This window comes from Tarenaya hassleriana, unplaced genomic scaffold, assembly GCF_000463585.1.
Source record: "Tarenaya hassleriana unplaced genomic scaffold, ASM46358v1 Cleome45, whole genome shotgun sequence".
In the NCBI taxonomy this organism is placed as follows: domain Eukaryota; kingdom Viridiplantae; phylum Streptophyta; class Magnoliopsida; order Brassicales; family Cleomaceae; genus Tarenaya; species Tarenaya hassleriana.
The window spans coordinates 354,458-369,432 of record NW_010967219.1 but is presented as its reverse complement, the minus strand read 5'-3'; the positions used below and the strand labels follow the sequence as shown (position 1 = coordinate 369,432).

Sequence of the window (14,975 nt, the reverse complement as noted above, 5' to 3'; positions counted from 1 at the left end):
CCACACATTTCTACAGTCTCGCTCACACGAGGGGCCCAGCGATATCTCTCTCTTTTACGAGAGGTACAAATCCCATCTTGACTATCTACAATCCAGCACATGATTCGTGTCGTACCTGATACACGCCTTTATAGTCCTCCTGTTACGCAGGACGTTTGACGTATTCAAAGTACGCAACTGCTCATGTTGGATTCCGTAGATATCTCAGGTCATAGGATCCAATCATGGAACTGTCATATGAGATTCAAGTCATGACGCTAGTCCATGTGACAATCTCATGCGGGTCAATCCAACATTCCGTTCTTCAACAAATACCTATGATTGTGATCGTATCCAATACCCATGATCATTTCTATGATCATCTATCACACATCATACTAATCTTAGCACATCATTATTCCCACAATGATATACGACTAGGGAGTTTAGTATTGTTCATAACAATACATGGATTTCATGACATATTAAAGTATGCACAATACGTAATGAATCAAACACTCATCCATAAAACCATAGATAGTATCAATACATCAAATGTATCAAGATAAAGCTCATACAGCACTAAACCAACAGGTGGTACATAAGCTTATATTTCAGAGGGAATTTTAGATGTAACTATTACACCATATGAACAATGTTTGTTCATTCCACCATAACCGATATGTAACAATTACATATGATGCATCATAAATAACAGTTGTATCATAAACAACCGGGTTTCGAGGCGGGAGCCCCGACCAGGGTCCAGGGGCGGAGGCAAATATCGAGGTTTTCAACGTCGATATCGATGTTCTCTAAAATTGAACGTCGATATCGATGTCTCAACTTCGATATCGAGGTTCTCTAACATCGATATCGAGGTTCCTCAACGTCGATATTCTTCAGATCTAATATCTGAAGTTCTCGATCGATATCGATGTTCTCTAACATCGATATCAAGGTTCCTCAATGTCGATATTCTTCAGATCTAGTATCCGAAGATCTCGATGTTTAGTCAACATCGATATCGAGGTTCCAAACATCGATACTTTTCCAGATCTGAATATAAAAAATATCGAGGATCCCTCAATATCGATATCGAGGTTCTAAGATATCGATATCGAGGTCTCCAAAATGTTGATATTCGGAAAACACGATCTGTTCATCTCGATTTTCAACTCTGTGATCGATCCAATCGATTCACGAGCTACTGTATTCGATTCTGATCATATCAACACTTTGATACAACCAAATCGAGTCAAACAATTGATTGTTTTCACAAAAATATCAATTCGCTTGACAGATCCATACAACACAGAGAACACACATTTGATTCTCTTGTTCAAAACCGATTTTAAACTCATATCAAACATGAAACAGGTTTCAATTATACGCCAACCAGGCTCTGATACCACTGTTGGAGTTTTGGAGATCCCTAAATATGCGTTCATAACGATTTCTAGGGTTCCAATCTTGGATTTAACGCAGCGAAATATGTAAAATGAAACCCAATCAATAGATCTTGCATATAATGATAAAAGGTATCGATATACCAACCTGTTTTGATCTAAGGACCTATCACAAACACTGAAATCAAGAGCTCTCTACAGTTAGTCCACACTCACGGGTTTGCGTATGCTAGAACGCGATCTAGAGGTCGGGAACGTAAACTGAGGCACTCCCCGAGAGAGAGAGACGGCGGCCGCAAGTTAGAGAGAGAGAGACAAAAATTTCACTATTAGTTATGTTTCCCTAAACATAATTATAAACGTGATTAGGGCTTCATTAAAGCCATTGGGTCTAATGGGTCTTCACTTAACTATTAAGTTTATTAAAGCCCATTAGACTTATTAGAAATCATACGGGCCCATTAAACCACTTACCCCCATCAAATGGATTTATAATCAGTTCGCAAATCGATCTTCGTGCTGTAAGTTAGGGTAAGGATCTTTGATTTTTAATTTCAGACTCTGTGAACTTATTTGTTCTATTCGGTTTATTGAATTGTTCTTAATGTGTTCGATCTTGTTAACCGCTTGATTGAAAGAACTTAGAGTTTTAATTCACATAGATATATGGGATTCTAACTTGGAAATAATTCAATAAATGGAACAGGTATTACATCGAGAGATGGATATTTGCCTAGGGATTATGATAGTGTTCGTTCATGAATCTAGGGTTTTAGACTATTGAATCGAGAAATTAGTAGGATAAAGCCTAGATAGTGAGATTAGACTTGAGAGAGTTAATCTCTACTTTAGAGCTTGAATTCCCTGAATCATTGAGTTTACATCTTTTGAAAGATCCTTGCATGTAAAGCAATTCCGAAGTCTGCAGTGTTCATCGTTCATAGTTTACAACCGTTTTTATTATTTGCTTTGCTACACTCTCACACTCATATTATTTTCTCTAGATTTAGACTTGGATTTGGATTTGATTCCATTGTTTATTTGTCCCTATGTTCGACCCTAACTACTACAATCGATTCGTACACTTGCGGTATTTGTTGAGTCTAAGTTAATTATCACTTGATTCATATTTCTACACCTAGATTGACGACCTGGACATGACCTGCCTGATGCTCGGATCTATGTCGGCTGAGTTGCAGAAACAACTCGAAGGAACTGATGCCTTCGAAATGATTGAGCATCTCAGGACCACTACAAGAAATATCAGAATTTACGACAGACAAATCTGTCGCAAATACAAAAGAATATCCGTCGCAATTACAAATTTGCGACAGATTGCGACATAATCATTTATGTCCGTATATCGTTGTCGCAAAAGTTTGCCGGTCGTTAATCTATTGCAAAGTTACGACGGATAAAATCTTCATTTTGCGACAGAATTGCGACAGAAAAATCCGTCGCAAATACCTTTTTTTAATATTTTTAAAAAATAAAAAAATCTGCATTTACTACGGATTTGCGACAGAAAAATCCGTCCCAAATATTTTTTTAATTTTAAAAAAATATAAAAAATAATATATTATACATATACACACATATACATATATTCACATACACGTATACGCATACATTACACATATACACATAAATTTATATATATATATATACACATACACATACACATATACATTTACATATATACATACATATACATACATATACACATACACACATACATAAACACACATTCATACACACATATATACACATATAAATTTACATACACATACATATATATACAAATACACATACACACATACATAAACACACATTCATACACATATATATACACATATAAATTTATATACACATACATAAACATACATATATATACACATATATATACATTACACACATACATAAACACACATTCATACATATTACACATATACACATACACACACATATATATATATTCACATACACATCACATAAACACACATACACATTTATATATATACATACACATTCACATTCACATTCACATATGTACACAACACACATACATAAACACACACACATACACATTCACATACACATATACATACACACATACACACTTACACATACACATATACATACACATATTCACATTCACATATATATACATAACACACATATACACATACATTCACATATATACACATATACATATCTATATACACGATGTATACACACATACCTTGACGAATTTTGAAGAAAAATAATTTGTTGAAGAATATTGGAGAAGATTGAGTTTTTTTTCTTGAAATCTCGAAGTCTGGAAGAGAAAGACGAAGTCGCGGCTTTTATTAAGTGTTGCGACGGAAATTTCCGTCACAAGCCGTCGCAAAATAAAAAATAAACCGCGAAAATTTGAAAATTTTCACCAAAAATAATGAAAAAAATGAAATCAGGAGTTTGCGACAGAAATTTCTGTCGCAAATCTGTCGCAAAATAAAAAAATAAATAACATAAATTTAAAAATAAATATAAATAAATAAAATTAGGATTTGCAACAAAAATTTCTGTCGCAAATCTGTCGCAATATCCAAAAATAAATAAAATTAATGTCTACGACGGAAATTTTTGTCGCAATCTGTCGCAAATTTCGGCAGGTATTAAAATTTTTGTCGCAAATAATGTTTATTGTTGCGACGATAATGTTTCCGTTGCATATTTGCGACAGATTTTGCGATTGTTTGCGACAGAATAAAAATTTTCGCATTCCGTCGCAAAACCGTCGAATTCTGTCGTAATTTATTTGCGACGAAAAAATTCCGTCGCAAATTCTGTAGCTATACAAAGATTTTCTTGTAGTGGACTATGTTCGAGGAGCCGGCAAGGGTCGAGCGATTTAACGTCCTTAAGAACCTGATCAACTGTAAGATGACCAATGGTTTACCCGTGAGTACTCATATCCTCAAGATGAAGGGTTATCTAGAGGATCTTGACAGACTAAGGTTGGAAGTTAGTTATGAGTTAGCAGTAGACCTAGTTCTCCAGTCCTTGCTAGATAGTTATAACCAGTTTGTCATGAACTATAACATGCATGGGATGGAGAAGGACTTGACCGAGCTACATGGGATGTTGCGATCGGCCGAGCAGAACATCAAAGTCGAGAATAATGTCCTAGTGGTTGGAAAGAGTTCCAACAAAAGGAAGCATTCCAAGAGCAAGAAAGACAAGGGCAAGAAGGCAACTGTTGCCGCCGAGCCTAAGATTAAAGCTGAGAAGGGAGAGTGCCATTTCTGCCATGCTATGGGGCATTGGCACAGAAACTGCAAACTCTACCTGAAAGATCAGAAGAAGAAGAAGCTTGCAGAAGCTTCATCTTCAGGTATCTTCGTTATAGATGCTAACTTGTTTACTTCTACATCATGGGTATTAGATATCAGATGTGCCTCACACATTTGTGAAAATGTGCAGGGCCTGAGAAGAAGTAGGCAGCTAGCGAAGGGAGAAGTGGATCTCTGCGTCGGGAATGGAGCAAGATTGCTGCGTTGACCGTCGGGACTTATGATCTTACTTTACCTTCTGGACTTGTGTTAGAATTACATGATTGTTATTTTGTACCTGTCATGAGCAGGAATATTATTTCGATTTCATGTTTGGATTCTTATTGTTTTCGTTTTGTCATTGAGAACAAAACTTTATCTATTTATAGAGGCATTTTATTTTATGGTAATGGTTACCTGTTTAATGACCTTTATATTTTAGATGAGAAATGTCTGAACACAGTTCAATCTATAACGTTAGTATCAAGCGGTTTAAGCCGAACAACTTAAACTCGACCTATTTATGGCATTGTGGACTTGGTCACATCAATGAGAAACGCATAGCGAAACTTCCTTCATTTTGATGGACTTCTTAATTCTTTTGATTATGAAACAATTGAATCGTGCGATTCTTGTTGATGGGCTAGATGATAAAATCTCCCATTTCTATAAAAGAAGAACATGCTACAGAGTTGCTAGAACTCATACATAGTGATGTATGCGGTCCTATGAGCTCGTCCGCTAGAGGAGGTTATCTGTATTTCGTTACATTCACTGATGATTTTAGTACGGTTATGTCTACTTAATGAGACATAAGTCTGAAACACTTGAATTGTTCAAGATTTTAAGAAATGAGATACAGAACTAACTTGGCAAGACGATTAAGTTGCTTTGATTTGATCAAGGTGGCGAGTATATAAGCCAAGAGTTCACTGACTATCTGGTAGATTGTGGGATTGTCTCACAGCTGACTCAACCTGAAATGCCACACTGGAATGGTGTGTCCGAGAGGAACCGAACCCTATTAGATATGGTACGGTCCATGATGAATCAAGTCGATCTTCCTAAATCCTTCTAGGGCTACGCTTTGGAAACAGCTGCGCTTATACTGAACAACTGTCCAACAAAATCGGTTCAGAAGACACCATATGAGATATGGACTAGAAAGCGTCCCATGTTAGCGTTTATGAAGATTTGGAGATGCGACGTTTATGTGAAACGTCTGGCTTCTGATAAGCTATCCGCCAAATCTGATAAATGCATATTTGTAGGTTACCCTAAAGAAACTAAAGGGACTGGTTCTACAACCCATCTGAGAACAAAGTGTTTGTTGCTCGGAATGGATCTTTCTTGGAGAGAGAGTTCGTCTCCAAGAGAGTTAGTGGGAGTAGAATAGATCTCGAAGAAGTTCGAGAACCACAAATAGTCGAAGAACCGAGTGAACAAGTCGATTTGGTTTAACCTGTGTCACAAGTTATTCAGACAGCACCTCCTAGTGAACCTCAGAGATCTGGTAGAATTCGCCAAGAGCCTACAAGATACGGTTTTCTTGTGACTGGAAACGACGAACTCATGTTGTTAGAACATGATGAGCCTACGTCGTATTCAGAGGCTGTGGCGAGTTCCGATTTCGAGAAATGGCACCAGGCCATGGAGTCTGAGATGCAATCCATGTACGACAACAAAGTGTGCACTTTGGTCGACTCGTTCGATGGTATTAAGACCATTGGATATAAGTGGGTTTTCAAGAAGAAAACCGACATGGATGGCATTGTGCATACCTACAAGGCATGACTCGTCGCGAAAGAGTTTCGACAGATTCATGGTATAGACTATGATGAAACCTTTTCCCAGTCGTGATGCTTAAATCCATATGGATTTTGCTGGCCATAGCTGCGTATTATGACTACGAGATATGGAAAATGGACATCAAGACCGCATTCCTTAATGGGAATCTGCTCGAAGATGTTTACATGACACAATCCGAGGGTTTTGTCGATCCTAGGAATCCGAAGAAGGTGTGCAAGCTTCAGAGATCCATTTATGGACAAGTTGGAATCTTGGATTTGATGAGGCAGTCAAAACGTTTGGCTTCCTGCAAAAAGAAGATGAGCCATGCATTTACAAGAAGGTTAGTGGGAGTGCAATGGTCTTCCTTGTGCTTTATGTGGATGATATATTACTCATTGGAAATGACATTCCTACTTTGCAAGGAGTAAAATCCTGGCTAGGGATTGGTCTTTTCAATGAAGGACTTAGAAGAAGCCGCCTATATTCTGGGCATCAAGATCTATAGAGATAGATCGAGAAGAGTTCTTGGCCTAAGTCAGAGTACATACATTGACAAGGTCTTGAATCGGTTCAAGATGCAAGGTCTTGAATCGGTTCAAGATGCCCTACCAGTCTACACCAGGTGAGACTCACTGGATTGCGGTCAAGAACATCCTTAATTACTTGAGAAGGACTAAGGATTTGTTCTTGGTATATGGCGGATTGGAAGACGAGCTCGCTATAAGTGGTTATACCAATGCTAGTTTCCAAACCGATAGAGATGACTTCAAATCGCAGTCAGGTTACGTTTTCTGCTTGAACGGTGGGGCTATGAGTTGGAAGAGTTCTAAATAACCAACCGAGTACATAGCAGCATCGGATGCAGCTAAGGAAGCTGTTTGGATCAGAAAATTCGTGGGAGACCTGAGCGTCATTCCTAGCATTGCAGATCCCATTGAGTTGTACTGTGACAAAAATGGTGTGATTGCGCAAGCTAAGGAACCCCGATCACACCAGAGATCCAAACACATACTCAGGCGATTTCACTTGTTCAGAGAAATCATCGACAGAGAAGACATGAAGATAAGCAGAGTGTCGACAGATGATAATAGTGCCGACCCATTGACGAAGCCTCTCCCTTCGTCAAAGCATGATGGTCATGTTAGGGGTATGGGGATTAGATGCCTATAGGATAGATCATAGAGAATAGTGGGAGATTGCTGGTTGTAAATGCTCTAGGATGATCCTAGATATGACATTTTGACTATGTATTGATTCATTGGTTTATGAATGCATTACTTTTCCCGTTATATGATTGACATGTTTGTTATATTTCGGTAGATATCCTTGAATCATTAGAGAATGATTCTAAACTCCCTGGTCAGTTATCATTGTGGGAACGATGATGAATTAAGACTAGTATGAGGTGTGATCGATGCATTGGATGCATATAACAAACATGGGTACCCTTTAGGAACGAGTGAGTGGATGACTCGCATGAGATTGTCACATGGATAGAGTCATGACTTGAATCTCATTCAGCGGTTCGTTCTTGAATCCTTAGACCTGCTAGAGTATCTGATATGAAGAGTGGCATGTCTTGACTGCGTCAAACGTCGTCTTTAATCGGATGATGATAATGACGTTGCTCAGATATTTTCACGAATCATATGGAGATAGTAGACATGCAAAATGAGACTTGTCACCTCCTTAACAGAAGAGATGTCGATGGACCCCTCGTGGAAATCGGACTGTGAAAAGCGCGTGGCTATGCTATAGATGAAGTTGCATCTATTTTATTAGTCGATTTGCCAATACGAGAAAGCGGTTGAACTTGAAGGGTGGCTCTAACCATGTCTTTGTTCAACAGATGATATCGTGAGACAAAGAATCAGAACTTGAGCTGTTAATGCCTTAGTGATGTCGCAAATCTAGGTGTATAAATTTGATCAAGTAATGATATCCTAGACTCAACAAATACCGCAAGTGTACGAATCGATTGTAGTAGCTAGGGTCGAACACAGGGACAAATAGACAACGGAATCAAATCCTAATCCAAATCGAAATCCAGAGAAAATAATGTGAGTGTGAGAAGGTAACAAAGCAAAGATAAAACGGTTCTAAAGACTATGAATGAAGAACATTGCAGGCTTCGGGATTGCTTTACATGCAACGATCTTTCAAAAGATGCAAACTCTGTGGTTTATCTATCCAATTCAGGGAATTCAAGCTCTAAAGTAGAGATTAACCCTCTGAGTCTAACCTCACTATCCAGGCTTTATCCTACTAATCTCTCGATTGAATAGTCTAAAACCCTGGATGCATGAACGAACGCTATCATAATCCCTAGGCAAATATTCATCTCTCAATGCTATATATATTCTATTTATTGAATTAGTTCCAGGTTAGAATCCCATATGTCTATGTGAATTAAAACCCTAAGTTCATTCAACCAAGTGGCCAACGAGATCAAAAGCATTAAGAACAATTCAATAAACTGAATGGAATAAACAAATCCAAAAGTCTGGAAATAAAAACCAAAGATCCCTACATAGCAAATCCCTAACTACAGCTATGGGACTACTCGCTAAACATCGAGACGATCATGTTGCGCAGTAGACACGATCGTGTTGCGTAGTAGACACGATCGGGTCAAGTTCATGTGTCTTTTGTTTCTGGATCAAGGATGAGACACGATCGTGTGGTGGGGATGATACGATCGGGTCAGACTGCTGAATTTTTCCGAAAGTTGATATACCGTCAACATGATCATGTTGCAAAAGGGACATGATCAGGTCAGTTGGCTGATTCGCGCATACAGCATTGCGGCTTCGGACACGATTGTGTGACGAGCTAGACACGATCGTGTCTATAGATGACGGTTGCTTTAGATTTTTGTCTAGAGTAAATTCTACCGTCTCATCGCCAATCTTCATAGTGAGTCGACCTGCTCGAACATGAATGATAGAATCTACAGTGTTAAGGAATGGACGACCAAGAATTATAGGTACCTTAGAGTCTTCGTCCATGTCGAGAACCACGAAGTCAACCGGGATATAGAAGTTCCCAACTTTCAGTGGCACATCCTCAAGTATCCCAGCAGGGTATTTAATGGAACGATCGGCAAGTTGAAGAGTCATTCTAGTGGATTTTAGCTCACCCACATACAGCTTCTTGAAGATCGATAATGGAAGAAGTCTGACGCCGGCTCCTAGATCACAGAGTGCACGATCGATGGAAACATTACCCAATTTACAAGGGATTGAGAAACTACCTGGATCAGACTGCTTAAGCGGAAGCTCGTGTTGGATCAAAGCGCTGCATTCAGCAGTAAGCGCTACGGTTTCTTTCTCAACGACCCTCTTTTTTATCAGGATGTCCTTTAAATACTTCGTGTACGAGGGAATCTACAAAATAGCATCAGTGAATGGCATGGTTACCTCGAGTTTCTTCAGCATCTCAACAAACTTTGCGAATTGGCTGTCTTCGTTATGCTTCCTCAAGCGAGATGGAAATGGTACTGGTGGTGGCCTAGGAGGAGGGGGCACGTAAGTCGGTTTAGGTTCATCATCGGAGATGTCTACAACTGCAGTCTTCGAGCTTTTTCCTCGCTCAACCATCGGTCGAGCTTCAACGTCTACCTGCTTACCACTTCTCAAAGTAATCGCATTGACATGTTCACGGGGGTTAGTCTCAGGTTTACCTGGAAGAGATCCGGATGGTCTTTGAGAGGCTGATGCTAGCTGAGCGATATGGTTGTCTATGATCTTGAAGTGAGCATCGATGCTGGCGAACTAAGCTCGAAATTCCTGATTTGTCTTTTCCTGATTCTGTATAAACTGTATAAGCAAAGTGTGCATATCAGGGTTGGATTCAGGATTACCTGGAGGTGTGGAATTAATATAGGATTGCCCCGGAGCTCTGTAGTTGGATGTCTGATTAGGACCCCTGAATTGAAAAGCAAAACTGGGAGGAATCCTCTGGTTCGAGTTGTCGGATGCTCTGAAGTTGTTCGGCACAGGATTCTCTACATTGTTTGACTTGTAGGAGAGATTGAGATGATTCTTCCACCCGGGATTGTACGTTTTCGAGTAGGAGTTATTGGCCACGTAGTTCACACCTTCGACTCTCTCATCCAACGCGTACATACCAAGCTCCTCTTGTGTTGGCATCAAATGCTTGGTCCTAGAGGGTCGGTTGGAATCTTCGAGCTTAGCATTTAGGACAACCAATTGTTCAAGAACCATATGTATGCTCTGATCATTGCATTCCCTTGGCGGATCTCTAGAGTACTCGCTCGGGGCGTCTTCTTCTTGGGCCATCATCTCAATATGATCTTCTAGCTCAGCGAATGACTTGTTCTGGATGCTCCCACCACAGAAGCTCGGATCAAAGTCTTGGTATCCATTCTGAGTCCTCGGAAGAAGGTGTTGATCAAGTAGTTCTTGTCAAGCCCGTGATGAGGGCAAGACTTCTGATATCCTTTGTACCTCTTCCAAGCTTTATAAAGGCTTTCCCCATGATCCTGCTTGAATGAATGAATGCCAGAAAAGGGTTGCTTGAGTGCGGTGAGCTGGGAAAACTTTTGACATAAACTACACTTCTAGCTGTTTCCAGGTGTGGATGGAATCGGGTGTCAGATCGTAGCACCATTCCAAAGCAACATCCAAGAGAGTCCAGGGAAAAGCAATCAGTCGGAGTGTATTCTCTGTCACCCTGTTATCTCTCTTGATAGAACGACACATCATCTTAAAGCGAGTTAGATGTGCGTTCGGGTCTTCGTTCGGCCTACCCCGGAAAGCATTATTGCCCAACATCTGAATAGTAGACAGGTTCAGCTCGAAACTAGACATGTCGATGGCCGGTAGTCGAATACTAGCCAAAAGCTCAGTGTGCTTAGGCGTGTTGTACTGGGCAAAGGTTGAGTCAGCATTGCCCTCGGCACCATCGGGAAGAGCAAAATCTCGGTCGTTCTCCATTTGTCTTCGTTAACGTCGGATGTATCTAGCGGTCCTTTCAAGCTCACGATCAAGACATACTAGGTCTGATGTCCCAGCACTCCTGGTCATGCACTAGAAAAACCTGTGCACCAAACGAAAAACAACAGACAAACGAAGAAAACGTGAGAAATCACTTAAGAAAAAGAAAAACAAAAAGATCAAGACTAGATAGGATCTAATCCTGTTGCCTAAATTATCCCCGGCAACGGCGCCAAAAACTTGATGTCGCAAATCTAGGTGTAGAAATATGAATCAAGTGATAATTAACCTAGACTCAACAAATACCGCAAGTGTACGGATCAATTGTAGTAGTTAGGGTCGAACACAGGGACAAATAAACAACGAAATCAAATCCTAATCCAAATCTAAATCCAAAGAAAATAATGTGAGTGTGAGAAGGTAACAAAGCAAACGATAAAACGGTTCTAAAGACTATGAATGAAGAACACTGCAGGCTTCGGGATTGCTTTACATGCAAGGATCTTTCAAAAGATGCAAACTCTGTGGTTTATCTATCCAATTCAGGGAATTCAAGCTCTAAAGTAGAGATTAACCCTTGAGTCTAACCTCACTATCCAGGTTTTATCCTACTAATCTCTCGATTCAATAGTCTAAAACCCTGGATGCATGAACGAACGCTATCATAATCCCTAGGCAAATATTCATCTCTCAATGCAATACATGTTCTATTTATTGAATTAGTTCCTAGTTAGAATCCCATATGTCTATGTGAATTAAAACCTAAGTTCATTCAACCAAGTGGCCAACGAGATCAAAAGCATTAAGAACAATTCAATAAACTGAATGAAATAAACAAATAACCAAAGATCCCTACATAACAAATCCCTAACCCACAGCAAGGGAACTACTCGCTAAACATCGAGACGTCGGGACTCATATCAATACAACAAAACATCGTAAAATAGAAGAAAGGAAGAATGCTTAGTCGATTTCCCGGCTTCGTAATCTCCGTCTTCTACTCCGATCTCTTGCCTCTTGATAATCTCCCTCTTCTTGTGTGCTCTAGGGTGTGTTTTCTGTGAAAAGTCTGAATGTTTTCGACATTGGAGGCTAACCCTACTTAATCCTTCTTTTTCTGTGCTAAAATTCGGAATATTTCCAAAATCTGGTAAGTGACCCGATCGTGTGACTGAAAGTGACACGATCGTGTCACTTAATAGTTTTGGCGGACTTCACAAATTTGCTCATAACTTCCTGCTCCGACATCGGATTTGGGTGATCTTGGCGTCTATGCGTAGATATCGAAGAGAGCTTTCTAATGATATAGAGAATGCATGATTTGGACTTATAGAGTGAAGGTTATTAAACTTGCAAGATCTGATATTTTCTGAGCTTCACGTTTTCTCTGGAGACACTCCAAATGTTTCCGGCTCGTCCGTGATGTTCCGTATTCCATGTTCTCCACTCCTTTTGCTCTCTTTATGCGTGGATTCCTGTTTAAACACCAAAGAACACAACCAACCAATATCGAAGCCAAATGTGCCCTAGAATGTCTACAAATATATAAAATCAAGTGAAATACGCTAGACATCCTATATCAAAACATCACCCGAAATACGTGTTATCACTTAGTTAGATCACCTCTAACTCAATTTTAGGTGGGTGATCATAAAAGGTTCCCGAAGCCACTACCACTTAGAATGGGTCTACAGGGTCACACACCATTAGGGATGGATTTATACGTGAAGAATCCGGAGAATGGAAATGAGATTTGACCGAAATGAGCATGAAAAAGAATTTTCAGTGTGTTGGACCGGAGCTGACCAAGTTTGGTCAGCCCCGGACCACGTTTGGTCAGCTCAGGGAGCCCGAACTCAGCCCATGGTCGTCTGTCCAGACCTAGTCCAGCTGACCAAGAGTTGGTCAGCTCTGGACCAGATGCTGGATCAGGCGGACCAAGGGCATTTGATCGTTGGACCGTGAAGACGAAGAAGAGACTTGGTTCGGAGCTGACCAAAACATGGTCAGCCGGACCAAGACTCCAAGTCAGGCAGTTCGAAGGCCTTGGACTAAGCTTGGTCCGTCGGAACAAGTTCTTGGTCTGGCGGACCGGGACCTGGAATCCTTCTTTAATTCAAATTTAGGGTGTTCTAAGCCTATTTAAGTTTGAGATTTCGTCCAACCTTAGGGTGGTCTCCCCTAAAGCTCAGAGAGACATCTTAGAATCCTAGAGAATCTATTCTCTTCGATTCTATCATCCCGGGATTAGATCTCGTCTCTCTCAAGTACCCTTTCCTTCACAAATCCTAGCAGATCCATTCCAAAGCGTTTGGAATCCTTCTCGTCGGTGTGGATACGTGTACAGAGACTGTAACTTCAGTACTAGGTGATTAAGAACTGGCCTCGGATCGAGATTTGCTTCAATTTTTATTGAGAACGAGGTAAGTAACGATTTTCTCGGTGATATACATGATTATCAGGTTTGTACACGTTTGGTTGTGAGTGACGCTTGACTAGGTTTACATTATTCTTCCACTGCATGAAACCTAGTAAACCAAAATCTGGATCGATATGATCATATACTAGGAACCCGTAGTGAACTCCAACAGAAAACCCGTAGATAAGTCATGAACAAGAGGTATTATCGTTTCATGGGAAAAACTCACCTACTGAGTTTTCTTCTCTTTGCTTTTTTGGAAATTTCCTTTGGATCATTTGAACGGTTCTTTATGTCCAGTTAAAATTGGTCATCGATGTGATCCTGACTTCTCATACAAAACAGGTGCAGAAAGGCTGAGAAGAACACCAGTAGAAAAAGAGACGGAGAGAAGAACGATTCAGAGATATCAACCAAGGCAATACCAAGAGGTAATCAAGACAAATGAATGGTTACAACAACAACAACTCACCGACGTAAACTAATGAGAAGAAGCTGAGCAAACTTCCGACAGAGGATATAATCCACAGTACAAAAAGCAACCTGATCATCATACACCATATATCCTCATCAAACAACAAGAAAGCAACTGTAGTATATAAATACATAGCAAACATATATCAAGGTTCAACTGTAAGGAACAAATAGTTTACAAAATTTGTAAGCTGGCATCTAACCTGAAGAAGTCGTATCCAACTTCTATCTATCGTGATCTCACACGCAATTGACAATACACTGTTAATCCATGATGATTTTCATGAACTTTGGAGATGAAAAATCAAAGAAGAAATGAAGAGAAGTTGTTCTCGGTACAAAGAAGAATGATTGAGAGGTGAACCTATTCACAATAGGTTACTTATGTCTCATAATTTTATTAGATTATTTTGTATAGATTTTATAGTCAAAAGACTAGAAATATACAAGAAAAAATGATCAAAACAAACGGCTATAAGATCTATAAACTAGGCAAGATTATAGTTGACATTATTGAAGGAATACATAAGTTAACTTTTTTATATGATTACATCCTTATTTCCAACATGAATCGAGCATGAACTTCACCCAATTATTACTGCAAACGGTCAACTATGTATCTTATTCT

General features: G+C 39.6%; 1 pseudogene; it reads right to left on the bottom strand.

The window, feature by feature from the left end:
• Positions 1-10,797, bottom strand: part of LOC104825395 — a 28,082-nt pseudogene extending 17,285 nt beyond the window's left edge.
• Positions 10,798-14,975: the final 4,178 nt, after the last annotated feature.